Genomic DNA, 16028 nt, shown 5'->3' with positions numbered 1-16028 from the left:
ACTGGGATTACAGACATGAGCCACCATCCCCAACCTGACTCAATACTTCTTGTTTTCAGTTGGAGAATTTACTAAGAAACTCAAACATTAGAAGGGACTTTTACTCTAGTACCTGTTATGAAAACATCAATCTCCTCATAGTTGTAAAACCAATCAACAAATACATGAAAAAATGCTCATCATCTCTACCAGTCAGAAATGCAAATCAAAACTACTCTAAGATACCATCTAACCCCAGTAATAATGGCAGTCATTATGAAGACGATCAACAAGTGTTGTGGAGGATGCAGGGGAAAAAGGTACACTCATACACTACTGGTGGGACTGCAAATTAGTGCAGCCAATTTGGAAAGCAGTATGGAGATTCCTTGGAAAGCTGGGAAAGGAACCACCATTTGACCCAGATATTCCTCTTCTCAGACTATACCCAAAGGACCTAAAAACAGCATACTACATGGACACAGCCACATCAATGTTTATAGCAGCATAATTCACAATAGCTAAACTGTGGAGCCAACCTAGATGTCCTTCAGTGGATGAATGGATAAAAATAATGTTGCATTTATACACAATCAGAACTAAAAAAGAATAAGATTATGGCATTTGCAGGGAAATGGATGGCATTAGAGAAGATTTTGCTAAGTGAAGATAGCCAATCCCAAAAACCAAATGCTGAATGTTTTCTCTGATATAAGGGGGGTGACTCAAAGTGGGGTTGGGAGGGAGAACATGGGAGGAAAATTGCCTTTAGATAGGGAATAGGGGTGAGAGGGAAATGGAGGAAGAAGGGGAACAGCTAGGATGATGGAAGGAGATGGTCATTATTATACAGAATACATGTATGAAGATGTGAATTTGGTGTCAACATACCTTATATACAGAGATATGATAAATTGTGATATAAAGGTGCATTAAGTATTGTATGCAAAAAAAAAAATAAGAGAGCTCATGCATAATGACATAATTTGGTGTGAACATACTTTGTATACAAAGTTATGAAAAATTAAGCTGTGAATGGATAATTATGAATGTAATGCACTCCATTATTGTCATGTATGTAAGAAATTTAAAAAATACAATACATATTTTGAGAAATTTTTACTGCACAGGAAATTTGATAAAGAAAACAAAATCAGCTAGGTGCAGTGGGGCACAACTGTGATCCCAGCAGCTCTGGAGGCTGAGGCAGAAGGAGTGCAAGTTCAAAGCCAGCCTCAGTAATTTACCAAGGCCCTAAGCAAATTTTGGAGAACTTTATCTAAATAAAAGTTTTTAAAAAGTACTGCTGATGATGCTCAGTGGTTAGGTACCCCTGGGTTCAATATGCAGTACCCCCCACCCCACAAAATTTTTTAATCTAAAAAAGAACAAAAAAATCAACCACGCTTATCATAAGAGACAAACTTTCATTATATTTGGCTTTTTAAGTGACCAGCTATCTAAACTTTATTTAAAGAACAAGTCATAATACTTCGATAGCTTGAGGGGGCCTCACGTTATGTTATATACATTTTATTCCATTGATCCAGTTGTTTTTGTTTTTTGGCCATAGGTTTACACTTTTAATGTAGCTTAAATGTTGCTTAGATCTGAAATATGAACACCTAAAATGTAAAAATATAGCTAGAAAATTATAATATTCATATATTCACTTTGAATAATTATGTACTGACTTCCTTATTTATTTACTTGGGTTAAAAAATAACCCACTTGAATCAAAATGTGAAATATGATATGTCAAGAACTATGTAATGTTTTGAACAACCAACAATAAAAAAAAATACTATTGTTCCAATAGCTAAATATTTTTAATTATAAAAACATTTCTAATATTCATATATGCTAAGTATTTTTAAGCTTACATCATCTCACAAATCATTATTATATAAGGTCTTAAATCAATATTGTATACTATATGTTAAATATCTTTAATCTAAAACTCCAAAATCTGAAATGTTCTAATATCCAAAATTGTTTAAGCACCAACATCTTGCCACAAATGGAAAATTCATGCCTGATTTCATGTGACAGTTTGTAATCAAAATACAGGTGCACTAAAAATATTGTATACAACTGCTTTCAATATAAGTATATTTGATTTGTATGAAACAAAAATTAATTTAATGTTTGCATATGGGTTCCAATCCCAAGATATCTAATTTTGTACACACAAATATCCCCAAATCTGAAAAAAAAAATTGAGATGTAATGCACTTTTAGTCCCATTTTGGGTAAGAAGAATTCAATCTTTGTTTAAATATTGATAACATAAATTATCTAACTCTTCAGAAAGGATTAGACTAAATACTAAATACATGCTCAAGGACACAGTATGTATTATGGGAAAGAACAAGGATTTATTCTCAAGACACTGAAAAGAAATATAATTCTAGTATTTCTGCACCAAATATTTTGGTAAGCATTAGTAATTAGACATACTTTTAGATTATATTTACAGCTATGTAATAACATTTGAGTTATCTATATTCACAATTAAGATAAATCAGAATTTTGTTTTATTTTTATTTTTGCACTTGAATTCTCAGACATTACATATTTTTAATGAGATTTAAAGTATTCTTAAATGTCACTAAAATTTATTTATCATATTTTACTTCTACAATTGAAATTATGACTAGAAGAAAAGTATACCATAGAAAGCTTCTATAATAATAAAATCACCATAAATTTTGAAATTCAAGATACATTTTTTTTAAATTGTGGATAAGACAAGACTCAAAGTACTCCCTATTTTTATTTATCAATGCATTAAGTGATATACCATGTTTATGGCAGAAGAGACTCAATGCCTAGTTTTGACACTGAATCCATGGCAAAGAAAGGAAAGACAGTCAGGAAAATGCTCTGAGTGATCTCAGCTTTTAGGCAGTTAAAACAAATTTTAAGAGGCATAAAAAGCCACTGATTAAGACCATTTTATTTAAATCATCACCAAAAGAAATAGATGAACAAAGAGGCTTCACTCAGCCAAAACCATTTTTCTGAAGAGGAAAATGATCAATTTCTGCCACATCCCATTTATAACATATATCTAAGAAATATATAACTTTCCAAGAATGAATTATTTTTCTCATCCCTGATACATGGAGAAACAGGCAATTTGCCACAACAATCAAAATAAAATTGGGTAAAGTGTGACTATGCAATTGATAGATGAGGAAACCAAACAGCCAGTGTAAGGAAAAATAAGCAACCTCACTTTTATTCAGGGAGATCTAAACTAAAGCAAAAATAATGTGATATTTCATACTCTCATATTAAGAAAAAAATAAAATTATGAAGATTCAATGTGTTTTTGCAGATGTTGAACAGCAAGCCTTAGTATTTTGGAAAGGAATACAACTTGACAACATTAGAAAGTTGAAGAGTCAATTCAGCTCCTAGGGGTTACTGGGAAAAATTCTCCTACATCTGTTTTCAAAACTAGAGATACACAAAAATATTCATGTAAGATTTTAATGGGCTAAAATTTGAAACAAGTTTAAAAGTGTGTAAAAGGAAGAAATGATAAGTGTGGGGGATATATTTAAACAATAAAAATTATGCAAAATTGAAAATGAACACTCCGTACTTAAATACAAAGATATATAACTGATGAGAATTTCAAACATAAGCTTAAGGCAAAATTATACTTGCAGAAGAAAACAAAATTACAAAAGTTTTTATTTCAAAATTTAAAATGTGAAAAAAAAATACTACACTATAAGTAATTTAGGGATCTCTCCATAAAAGTAAACAAACAAATAAACACACATTAAAATTTCTCAACAGAAATAGACTTAATTGCATCAGAGCTGGATTGAAGTTTGAAGAATTTCTGTTATATTTGCTTTTATCAATTTAAATTGTTCTGAAATATTTAACTACAAAGTCTTTTTTTAAATGCCCATTTAAAAAAATGTTGGAATTAGCAAGCAGGGAGGAAAGTGGCTGCCATTCGGTGGAACCCCGCCGGCCAAGCCCGCACTGACCCCAGGGCTGAGTACGGGAGTTCAGATGGGGAAGGAAGCGATACAGTCCCGTCCCCCACAATGGAAACTCCTCCAAGGCAATCAGCGGCCACCATCTTGGAGAGCTGAAGTATCCACCGCCACTCTCCGACAGACTGCAACAATAAAACAGGTCTGTGTCTCCTAGGCTCTCCTAGGCTTTCCGGGGGAGGGAGTATCAGAGTGAGCCCGCATAAAGACTAGGGGAAAACTAGAGACACCTGACCTTCAACTCCCCCTCCCATCAGCAGCCAAAACGAAACCTGTCTAGCCAGCACTGGGGGAGGGGCAAGCAGAAAAAATCAAAACGATAGAGTGCCAGGGATCCCAATAGCCAATTGTGCGACCCCGGGGATCCGGGCTGACTGATTCGCCTGGCCTTCCCCATGGCTACAGAAGGCGGGGCGCCACAGAGAAGTAATTAATTAGCAAGCAGGGAGAAAAGTGGCTGCAATTGTGTGGAATCCTGCTGGATGAGCCCTCAATGACCCCCGGCTGAGTATGGGATTTCAGAGGGGGAAGGAAGTGGTACAGTTCTATCCCCCACAACGGGAACAAAACAATAGAGTGCGGGGTCCCCAATAGACACCCTATACACCCAACAAACGGCAGGTCCAGAGTACAGTTTGAACTGCCAAGAGCCATCACTCAGGGGAAATCTGGTCTAGCAGGAGAAACCAAGACTAGCAGGAGAAACTAGGGGACTAGAGGCCAGGCCCTCGCGACTGGGCGGCTGGAAACCGCAGGCCCGCCAGCGACAGTTCACCTACTGCCCATGTAACTGGGCGGTAGGAGAACGCCCGCCCGCCGGCTACCTACCGCAAGACGGGGTGCCTAGAGATCGCCTGCCCAACAGTGACAGCCAGCCTGCTGCCCGCGCGACTGGGTGACTGAAGTCCACTCCCCCACCGGCGACCGATCACCCGCCCGCTGCCTGAGATACTGGGCGGCTGGAGATTGCCCGCCTACCTCGACGGGGAGATAAAACCAAACAGAGACAGTCCAGTCACACAGCCCCATTAGGACACCCCAGCAAGGAGCCTGAGGCCCGTCATAGCAGAGTAGTGACGTCACTGGAGCTCGGTCGTCGGAATTCCTTCCCAGCAGAATCCACTTTAGCAGGCACAGTTTAACAACACAAAGAAGAAACAACAGAGTAATACAGCACCAAAACAAATCTATAGAAGAGAGCAGAAACATGGCAATCAAATAGAGCTGGAAAGTAACGTGGACAACATGAGAAAACAAGGGAAAAAAGGAGTACAAACAATACAGGACAACTTAATTCTACAGGAGGACATAGAAACATCAGAATCAGGGATCGGGAATGAACTCAAGGCCTACCTAACTCGAATGGAAAGGAATATTAGGAAAGATATGAGACAGCAAGTCCAAGCAATAAAAGTATATTTTGAAAACGAATTAAACAAACAAATTCAAATGGCAAAGAACGAGCTCTACCAGGAGATAGAGATCTTAAAAAAAAATCAAACAATAATCCTAGAATCGCAGGAAAATATAAACCAAATTAAAAACTCAAACGAGAATATTACAAACAGACTTGATCAAGTACAAGTCAGAACATCAGATAATGAAGACAAGGTTTATCAACTTGAAAAAATATAGTCAACACAGAAAAGATGCTTAAATCCCATGAGCAATCTATTCAAGAGATATGGGATGTCATAAAAAAAACAAATTTGAGGGTCATCGGGATAGAAGAAGGCACAGAGACTCAAACCAAAGGAATGGACAGCATATTAAATGAAATAATTCTAGAAAACTTCCCAGAGATGAAAGATGAAATGGATTGCCAAATCCTGGAAGCCTACAGGACCCCAAACATTCAAAACCATAATAGACCAACTCCAGGACATATAATTATGAAGACAGCCAACGTACAGAACAAGGAGAGAATATTAAAAGCTACGAGAGAAAGGAGGCAGATTACATTCAGGGGTAAACCAATTAGGTTAACGACTGATTTCTCATCACAGACTTTGAAAGCGAGAAGATCCTGGAACAATGTATTTCAAATGCTGAAAAATAATGGATTCCAACCAAGAATATTGTATCCAGCAAAATTAAGCTTCAGATTTGACAATGAAATTAAAATCTTTCACGATAAACAAAAGCTAAAAGAATCTGCAGCAAGAAAACCAGCACTGCAAAGCATTTTGAGCAAAATACTACAAGAAGAGGAATTGAAAAATAGTGCCCAAAACTAACAGCAGGAGGTGTCTCAATAAAGAGGGAGGAAAATAACCAAAAAGTAAAACCAGCCAAACTAAAATAAATAAATAAAGAAGCATGACTGGAAGTACAAATCATATCTCAATTGTAACCTTAAATGTTAATGGCCTAAACTCACCAATCAAGAGACATAGGCTAGTAACCTGGATCAAAAAAAAACAAATCCAACAATATGCTGCCTTCAAGAGACTCATATGATAGGAAAAGACATACACAGGCTGAAGGTAAAAGGTTGGGAAAAATCATACCACTCACATGGCCCTCGGAAGCAAGCAGGAGTGGCCATACTCATATCGAATAAAATCAACTTTAAACCTAAGTTAATCAAGAAGGATAAAGAAGGACACTATATCCTGTTAAAAGGAACCATCCACCAACAAGACATAACAATTATCAATTTGTATGCACCAAACAATGGAGCTGCAACGTTCATAAAACAAACTCTCCTCAAGTTCAAGAGTCAAATAGACCACAACACAATAATTATGGGTGACTTCAACACACCACTCTCGCCATTAGACAGATCCTCTAGACAAAAACTGAATAAAGAAACTATAGAACTCAACAGCACAATCAATAACCTAGACTTAACTGACATATATGGAATATATCAACCATCATCAAGTGGATACATGTTCTTCTCAGCAGCACATGGATCCTACTCAAAGTTAGACCATATATTATGCCATAAGGCAACGCTTAGTAAATATAAAGGTGTGGAGATAATACCATGCACCATATCTGATCACAATGGAATGAAATTGGAAATCAATGATAAAAGAAGGAAGGGAAAATCCTACATCACATGGAAAATGAACAATATGTTACTGAATGATCAATGGGTTACAGAAGACATAAAGGAGGAGATGAAAAAATTCTTCTAGACAAATGATAATACAGACACAACATACCGGAATCTATGGGACACAATGAAAGCAGTTTTAAGAGGAAAATTCATTTCTTGGAGTTCTTTCCTCAAAAAAAGAAATAACCAACAAATAAATGAACTCACACTACACCTCAAAAACCTAGAAAAGGAAGAGCAAAACAACAGCAAATGTAGTAGAAGACAAGAAATAATTAAAATTAGAGCAGAAATCAACAAAATTGAAACAAAAAAAAACATTGAAAAAATTGATAAAACTAAAAGTTGGTTCTTTGAAAAAGTAAATAAGATAGACAAGCCCTTAGCCATGCTAACGAAGAGAAGAAGAGAGAGAATTCAAATTACCAACATATGGGATGAAAAAGGCAATATCACAACAGACACTACAGAAATACAGAAGATAATTAGAAAGTATTTTGAAACCCTATATTCCAATAAAATAGAAGATAGTGAAAATATCAATAAATTTCTTAAGGCATATGATCTGCCCAGATTGAGACAGGAAGACACACACAATTTAAACAGACCAATAACAAAGGAAGAAATAGAAGAAGCCATCAAAAGACTACCAACCAAGAAAAGCCCTGGACCGGATGGGTATACAGAGGAGTTCTACAAAACCTTCAAAGAAGGATTAATACCAATACTTTTCAAGCTATTTCAAGAAATAGAAAAAGAAGGAGCTCTTCCAAATTCATTCTTTGAGGCCAACATCACTCTGATCCCAAAACCAGACAAAGACACTTCAAAGAAAGAAAACTACAGACCAATATCTCTAATGAACTTGGATGCAAAAATTCTCAATAAAATTCTGGCAAATCGAATACAAAAACATATCAAAAAACTTGTGCACCATGATCAAGTAGGATTCATCCCTGGGATGCAAGGCTGGTTCAATATACTGAAATCAATAAATGTTATTCACCACATCAAATAGACTTAAAGACAAGAACCATATGATCATCTCGATAGATGCAGAGAAAGCATTTGACAAAGTACAACTTCCCTTTATGTTCAAAACACTAGAAAAACTAGGGATAACAGGAATTTACCTCAACATTGTAAAAGCTATATATGCTAAACCTCAGGCTAGCATCATCCTAAACGGAGAAAAACTGAAGGCATTCCCTCTAAAATCTGGAACAAGACAGGGATGCCCTCTATCACCACTTCTATTCAATTTAGTTCTCGAAGTACTAGCCAGAGCAATTAGACAGACAAAAGAAATTAAAGGCATAAAAACAGGAAAAGAAGAAATTAAATTATCGCTATTTGCGGATGACATGATAATATACTTAACAGACCCAAAATGGTCTACAAAGAAGCTGTTAGAGTTAATAAATGAATTCAACAAAGTGGCAGGTTATAAAATCAACATACATAAATCAAAGGCATTCCTGTATATCAGCAACAAAACCTCTGAAATGGAAATAAGGAAAACCACTCCATTCACAATATCCTCAAAGAAAATAAGATACTTGGGAATCAACCTAACAAAAGAGGTCAAAGATCTATACAATGAAAACTACAGAACCCTAAAGAGAGAGATAGAAGAAGATCTCAGAAGATGGAAAAATGTACCCTGTTCATGGATAGGCAGAACTAACATCATCAAAATGGCGATATTACCCAAAGTTCTCTACAGGTTTAATGTGATGCCAATCAAAATCCCAACGGCATTTCTTGTTGAAACAGATAAAGCAATCATGAAATTCATATGGAAAGACAAAAGACCCAGAATAGCAAAAGCAATTCTAAGCAGGAAGAGTGAATCTAGAGGGATAGCGATACCAGAGTTCAAACTGTACTACAAAGCAATAGTAACAAAAACAGCATGGTACTGGTACCAAAACAGGCAGGTGGACCAATGGTACAGAATAGAGGACACAGAGACTAATCCACAAAGTTACAACTATCTTATATTTGATAAAGGAGCTAAAAACATGCAATGGAGGAAGGATAGCATCTTCAACAAATGGTGCTGGGAGAATTGGAAATACATATGCAACAAAATGAAATTGAATCCCTCTCTCTCGCCATCCACAAAAGTTAACTCAAAATGGATCAAGGAGGTAGATGTCAAATCAGAGACTGTGCGTCTGATAGAAGAAAAAGTTGGCTCCGATCTACATATAGTGGGGTCAGGCTCCAAATTCCTTAATAGGACGCCCATAGCCCAAGAGTTAATAACAAGAATAAACAAATGGGACTTACTTAAACTAAAAAGTTTTTTCTCAGCAAGAGAAACAATAAAAGAGGTAAATAGAGAGCCTACATCATGGGAACAAATTTTTACCCCTCACACCTCAGATAGAGCCCTAATATCCAGAATGTACAAAGAACTCAAAAAATTAAACAATAAGATAACAAACAACCCAATCAACAAATGGGCCAAGGACCTGAACAGACACTTCTCAGAGGAGGACATACAATCAATCAACAAATACATGAAAAAATCCTCACCATCTCTAGCAATCAGAGAAATGCAAATCAAAACCACCCTAAGATATCATCTCACTCCAATAAGATTGGCAGCCAGTATGAAGTCAAACAACAACAAGTGCTGGAGAGGATGTGGAGAAAAGGGTACACTTGTACACTGCTGGTGGGGCTGCAAAATGGTGAGGCCAATTTGGAAAGCAGTATTCAGATTCCTGGGAAAGCTGGGAATGGGTCCACCATTTGACCCAGCTATCGCACTTCTCGGACTATTCCCTGAGGACCTTAAAAAAGCGCTCTATAGGGATACGGCCACATCAATGATTATAGCGGCACAATTCACAATAGCTAGACTGTGGAACCAACCTAGATGCCCTTCAATAGATGAATGGATACAAAAAATGTGGCATCTATACACAATGGAGTATTATGCAGCACTAAGAAATGACAAAATCATAGAATTTTCAGGGAAATGGATGGCATTAGAGCAGATTATGCTAAGTGAAGCTAGCCAAGCCCTAAAAAACAAATGCCAAATGTCTTCTTTGATATAAAGAGAGCAACTAAGAACAGAACAGGAAGGAAGAGCATGAGGAAAAGACTAATAGTAAACAAAGACGAATGGGGGGAGAGAAAGGGAGAGAGAAGGGAAAGCATATGGAAATGGTAAGAGACCTTCAATGATACACAAAATTATAAGAAGTTATGAGGGGCAAGGGGGAGGGGGGGAAAAAGGGGAGAGAATTGAACAACAGCAGAGGAGGTAGAGACGGAAGATGGGAGGGGAGGGGAGGGGAGGGGGGGATAGTAAGGGATAGGAAAGGTAGCAGAATACAACAGTCACTAATATGCCATTATGTAATAATGTTAGTATGTAACAGTTGTGATTCTGCAATCTGTATTTGGGGTAAAAATGGGAGTTCAAAACCCAATTGAGTCTAATGTATGAAAGATGATATATCATGAGCTCTGTAATGTTTTGAACAATCAATAAAAAATGTTAGTTGATCTCACATGGTCACTAGTTGATAATGTACAAATTTTTTAAAAATGTACAAACTAAAAAAATTACAGAAAGTGAACTACAAAATGTTTCTCTCTGGAATGAAGAAAATAACTATGTAGAATATATATGTAGATACCTACATATATATAATGTATATACAGGAATACATATATTCATTTGAATGAGGTAACCAAGGATAATATATTGACAGAAAGAGCTAGAGATTAAGAAAGTTCATTTAAAATTATGCCCAGCTGAATTCTGGATTCAAACCATTTTGATTTTAAAATAAATATCACCATAGGAACAAGGCCTGAAACTTACTTTTTTATTTTTTAAGTTTTAACTATATCCTTCTTGATGGACTTCATCTAAATAAAGGACACCTATCTTTGATCCTTCTGATCCTCCTTAGAGTTTTTCATTTGAAATTGAAATGATAAAAGTAAGGCTTAAGGAAAGGTATGTTAAGCTGAGTGGTTCAATTTTGGTCTTGCAAACCCTGAACATATCTGTTGTGAAATATAATAAATATGCCTTAGTTCCTTAAGTGAAATTAAAATGCTATATGAAAGAAATTTTAATAAGATCCAAAAATATTTTTCTAACATTTAATAGTGAGAGGAAGTTAGTTTAGCCATGACTTGCAATATATATATTAATATCATCATCTATTTGCCTAAATTTATTAAAGAAATATTACCTGAATGTAATCTAATCATAGTAGCCAAAATAAATGAGAATGTTTCGTGGCTCATAATTTCATGTCTTTTTTTTTCACTGTGACACCAAAATGGATTAGTTTTTCCTTCATTCTTAAGACCTTATCCCTCTAATTTAACTTACTTTTTTAAATTAAGCATAATACATAAATTTTACAAGTTCTTATACACATGTGCCTGTTAAAAGTTTAAAAATAGTTAAAGAAAAATTCCTTCTTATTCAAAAATGAAAAAACAAAAACTGTAACTGTATCCATTTGTCTGAATTTTTTAATCTGCTTTCTTTTTAGATACCTCCTCATGTTCTTCAAAAGAATTCCTTTCCTCTTCTCTAGGAAGGTAATCTTTGTGGTAATAATCATTTTGGATAGACTTCTATGAATATATCCATTCAAGAAGGCAAAGTCAGGGTGAGGGGGAGCATTCCATCCATCCTTTGAACTAAGAAGTACCCGCAGCTTATAGTTGATTCCAATTCACTCTCCAAATAACTTAATTTCCATGAGAATCTAAATCTTTCCCAGTTTTCAAATTGCCTTTTTCAACTTATGTGTCTTTGCCTAAATTTATTAAAGAAATATTACCTTTGAAGGATTTAGAATACCTTTAAGATTTTTTCATCACAAAGCTGTCTGCACCCTAATCCTATGGTTAATTTATTTCTTGCTTCAAACTACAAAGTTTAGAATGTATGACTCCATTGTCCTCTGATTGTGGATGCTTATTCCTATTAAGGATAATAGAAGTCTTAATTTGCACTTTGTGATTTCAGGCACTTGGTTCAAATACATTAAGAAATATGTTTTAACAGTGTTGAGCTACCCAAAAAGATCTAGTTAGGGTCACAGCACTGCCCAAATTATCTAAATGTTCAGTTGCAATTCTGAAGTTGAAAAAAATATATAAAACTGTCTAATTCCAAATAAAGATAATGTTCAGTTTAAGCAGATAATTTCTTCTTTTTTTTTGAGTTCTGTAAAATCAGGTTTGAAATGTCATTGTATTAAAAAAGAAAGGATATAATGATATTTTAGAATTCTGTCGGATGGGACAAAATGAAGAGGTAATTTTACATTTTTAAATTATATGCATCTGTTTTTGAATAATTTATAAGCATCAATCACATAGTACATGACAAAATTAAAATTACTTAAAAATTAAATATATCTAAATCACACATATCCCAAAAAAAGTAAATTCTGAAACAAACATATTTGGTTCCCTTTATGTTGGTACATTTTTGACAGATGAATAAAATATCTTGCATATTATCTTCTTTCTACTCTGAATCCAAATTACATCCATTACCAGGACTTTCTTAGACTTTAGTGTAAACAATATGAAAAAAAAGTATTATAGACTTTTTATCCCTGACAGATTTTTATGTGTCTCAATCTTGTTTATGTCCACTGGAAAATTCAAGGAGAGCCTAACTTACTTGATGAACAACTGTTAAAATATTTCTAAAAATTGAAGTCATAAGAAGATAAAAGTATTAGTCATCTTACATATTTTTGCTAATAAAAACACATATTGTCCTTTAGACTTCTCATTTCAAAATTAAAGAAAATTTCACTGTTATTGGATTTATTTAACTAGATTAAATAATTAAATAAGTATTACTTGAAATTTCTACAGAAAATACTGACTTTTATTCTATTTTGAAAGGAAATATAAACAATATTTCTGTTCAATTTTTTTTATAAAAATTAGGAGGAAAGTGTGGGAGAGAGCCACATAATCAAAGTATGTTATGTGAATCTGAGAATACACCACAATAAAATCCTTTGTAATGTATAATTTAAAATGTACTAATAAAAATCAATTATGAACATAAATGTAATTGGTAAATATTATGTTCTTTATTTTTAAGATTATTTTTAATCTTTGTTTTATTTATTTATTTATATGTGGTACTGAGGATTGAACCCAGTGCCTCACACACAAGATACACAAGTGCTCTACCACTGAGCCACAACCCCAGCCTGGTAAATATATTCTTAATAAAATTTATTATATATTATTAAATTCTTATTGTATGATGATAGTAATTATAAAAACACAGAGCTTGTAGGTAAAACTTTAAAAACCTGGTAATAACCCCAAACTAAGCTTGAATAATATTTTAAAATTATATATGAATTATCTATACCTATAGTAGCTATAACCAGCTATCATGAAGTATATGTAAATAATTACATAATCTTAATATACAAATATATATCTTCAATTGTTTGTCTCATATTTATTTTTTAAATATTTTATTTTATAGCTATTCCATGCCTTTTCTCCTAATTCTTTAATCTGTTAATTAAGATATATTTTTATCACCTTTATTTTATACTCTTTAGCATTCAAAATTACCTTTGGATACAATAGATTTAGACTTACACAGAAATCCTATACTTAACATTTTAACCAGAAAACTGGTGTTAAATATAATAGATCTGTCTTGATATTTTTAGTGAAATTTGGAAGCCACCCACTATGAAATACTGGAGAAGAATTAAAAGAATGATTCTATTTATATTTGATTTGCTATTTTTCCAGCTTGAATTGAAAGCTTAAATATAAATTTTAAGCATTTTTTAAATATATATTTTGTTTAAAGCTCTAATTTTTCTTGGCCATATTTTAGCTATATTCTATAAATTATTATACTCTGTGTCTCTACCATTAAACTTTCTATTTTTTCTGACTACTGTGATTTCACTATTGACTCTGAGCTACTCAAAGTCAATTTTTTATATTTTATAAATTTTTCAGACATAATATTTGGAGATTTGACTCAGTTTTATAGCCCACAATGTGAAGTCTTTATGCCCTTTATTTTTTTTTATAAATCCCGAAATAATTGGGTTCATAGCTTCCATAGCAAGCACTGTTGATATACTTAGATAATGCTTGCATTTACTACATTACTGCTTCTAACATAACAAAACCTTGCAGCCATAGAACCCTATTCAGCCTCTGCGTTTGTGCCACTGCCATAATGTATCATACTTTGGGCAGTGTCACAAATCTTATAAGGCCTTACTACTGTTATTTTTTTCAAAATAGTCAATATTTATTTAATTTTATAGAAATATTCAGCCATTCTGGTACTCTTCACTCCTCACAATTTTGACTTTTCATTTTCTCTTGGATAATCAGTGTTCTGTTTTTCACAATCTGTAATATGTATCCAAAAAAGCTGTGCATGTTGACATTGACTATTTCAGTTCTGGAGTTTAATTTGGTTATTTGAATAATTTGAATTCCTATTTGAAATTAATGATTTTCTTTAATTTTTATTTTGTATCATGTTTATAATAGTTACTTGGACATCTTTTTTCTGCTAATAGCAATATATAGAGCACTTTGGAGTGATATCCATTGACTATCTTTTCTATTACTATTCATTTTTCCTTCCTCTTTACACATTCAGTAATTTATAAATTTATATACTTTGTAAATAGTAAATGTAGAGACTCTATGTTCAAAGAATTTTTTTTCCTCGCAAGCAATTAATATAGCAAACAATTATCCTTTTTTAAGGGAAAGAGAGAATTTTTTTTAATATTTATTTTTTAGTTTTTGGTGGACACAACATCTTTATTTTATTTTAATGTGGTGCTGAGGATTGAACCCAGTGCCCCACGCGTGCTAGGTGAGCACACTACTGCTTGAGCCACATTCACGGCCCAACAAACAATTATCTTGATTGCCAAAGCTTGACTACAGAATTTTCTATTTTAATTTGTTTTATTTTTCCAGCTTGAAATTTCTACTGAGTTCTGTAGTGGCCTAAGGCATCTCTGAAGATACTCGAGTATTTCTCAGGTGGCTTTTTAAACTGATTCTAGGAGATCTCCTCTCTGATAACTCCCTTCCCAATGTCTCACCTACTATTGCAGCCTAGAACTCTAATCATTTTCTGTAAGTGCTTTCTTTACATGTAATGAAGTTTGGAAATTACTTTTAAAGAGAAACTTCAAACAAGCTTGTGCTTAACTATTTCACATCTTTGTTCTCAAATATTGCGAACATATTTTTAATGTATTTTGTCTTGATTTCTTAGTTCTGTTAGGATAGGAAATTATAATTCCCTATTTTCACCCAATACAAAGGTCAACTCTAAGTGAATCAAAGACCTACGAATTAAACCAAAAATTTTGCAACTGCTAGCAGAAAACATAGACTCAACACACCAACATTTTGGCATATGAACTGACTTCCTAAACAAGACCCCTAAAGCTCAAGAGATAAAACCAAGAATCAATTAATGGGATGGCATCCAATTTAAGAGTTTATGACTGGGTACAGTGGCACATACCTGTAATCCCAGAAGCTTGGGAAGCTGAGATATAAGGGTCACAAGTTGAAAGCCAGCCTCAACTTAGGCCCTGAGCAACTTGGTGAGAAGTTGTCTCAAAATTAGAAAATTAAAGAAAGGGCTGGAGATGTGGCTAAGTAGTTAAGTGACCCTGGGTTCAATCCTCAGTAGGGGAAAAAAATTATGTACAACAAAGGAAACAAGAGTGTGAAGAGAGAGCCTACAGAATAGGAGAAAATCTTTGGTATTTACTCCTCTCATGGGAGTCAATATGTAGGCTATATACAGAACTCAAAAAACTTAACACTAAAAACTAAATAGCCCAATCAATAGATGGACAGAAGAATACACAGGCATTTTTCAAAAGAAGAAATGCAAATGACCAACAAATACTTTA

Source organism: Spermophilus citellus (genome assembly GCF_964194105.1).
Source record: "Spermophilus citellus genome assembly, chromosome: 11".
Classification (NCBI taxonomy): domain Eukaryota; kingdom Metazoa; phylum Chordata; class Mammalia; order Rodentia; family Sciuridae; genus Spermophilus; species Spermophilus citellus.
This window is presented reverse-complemented; position numbering follows the sequence as displayed.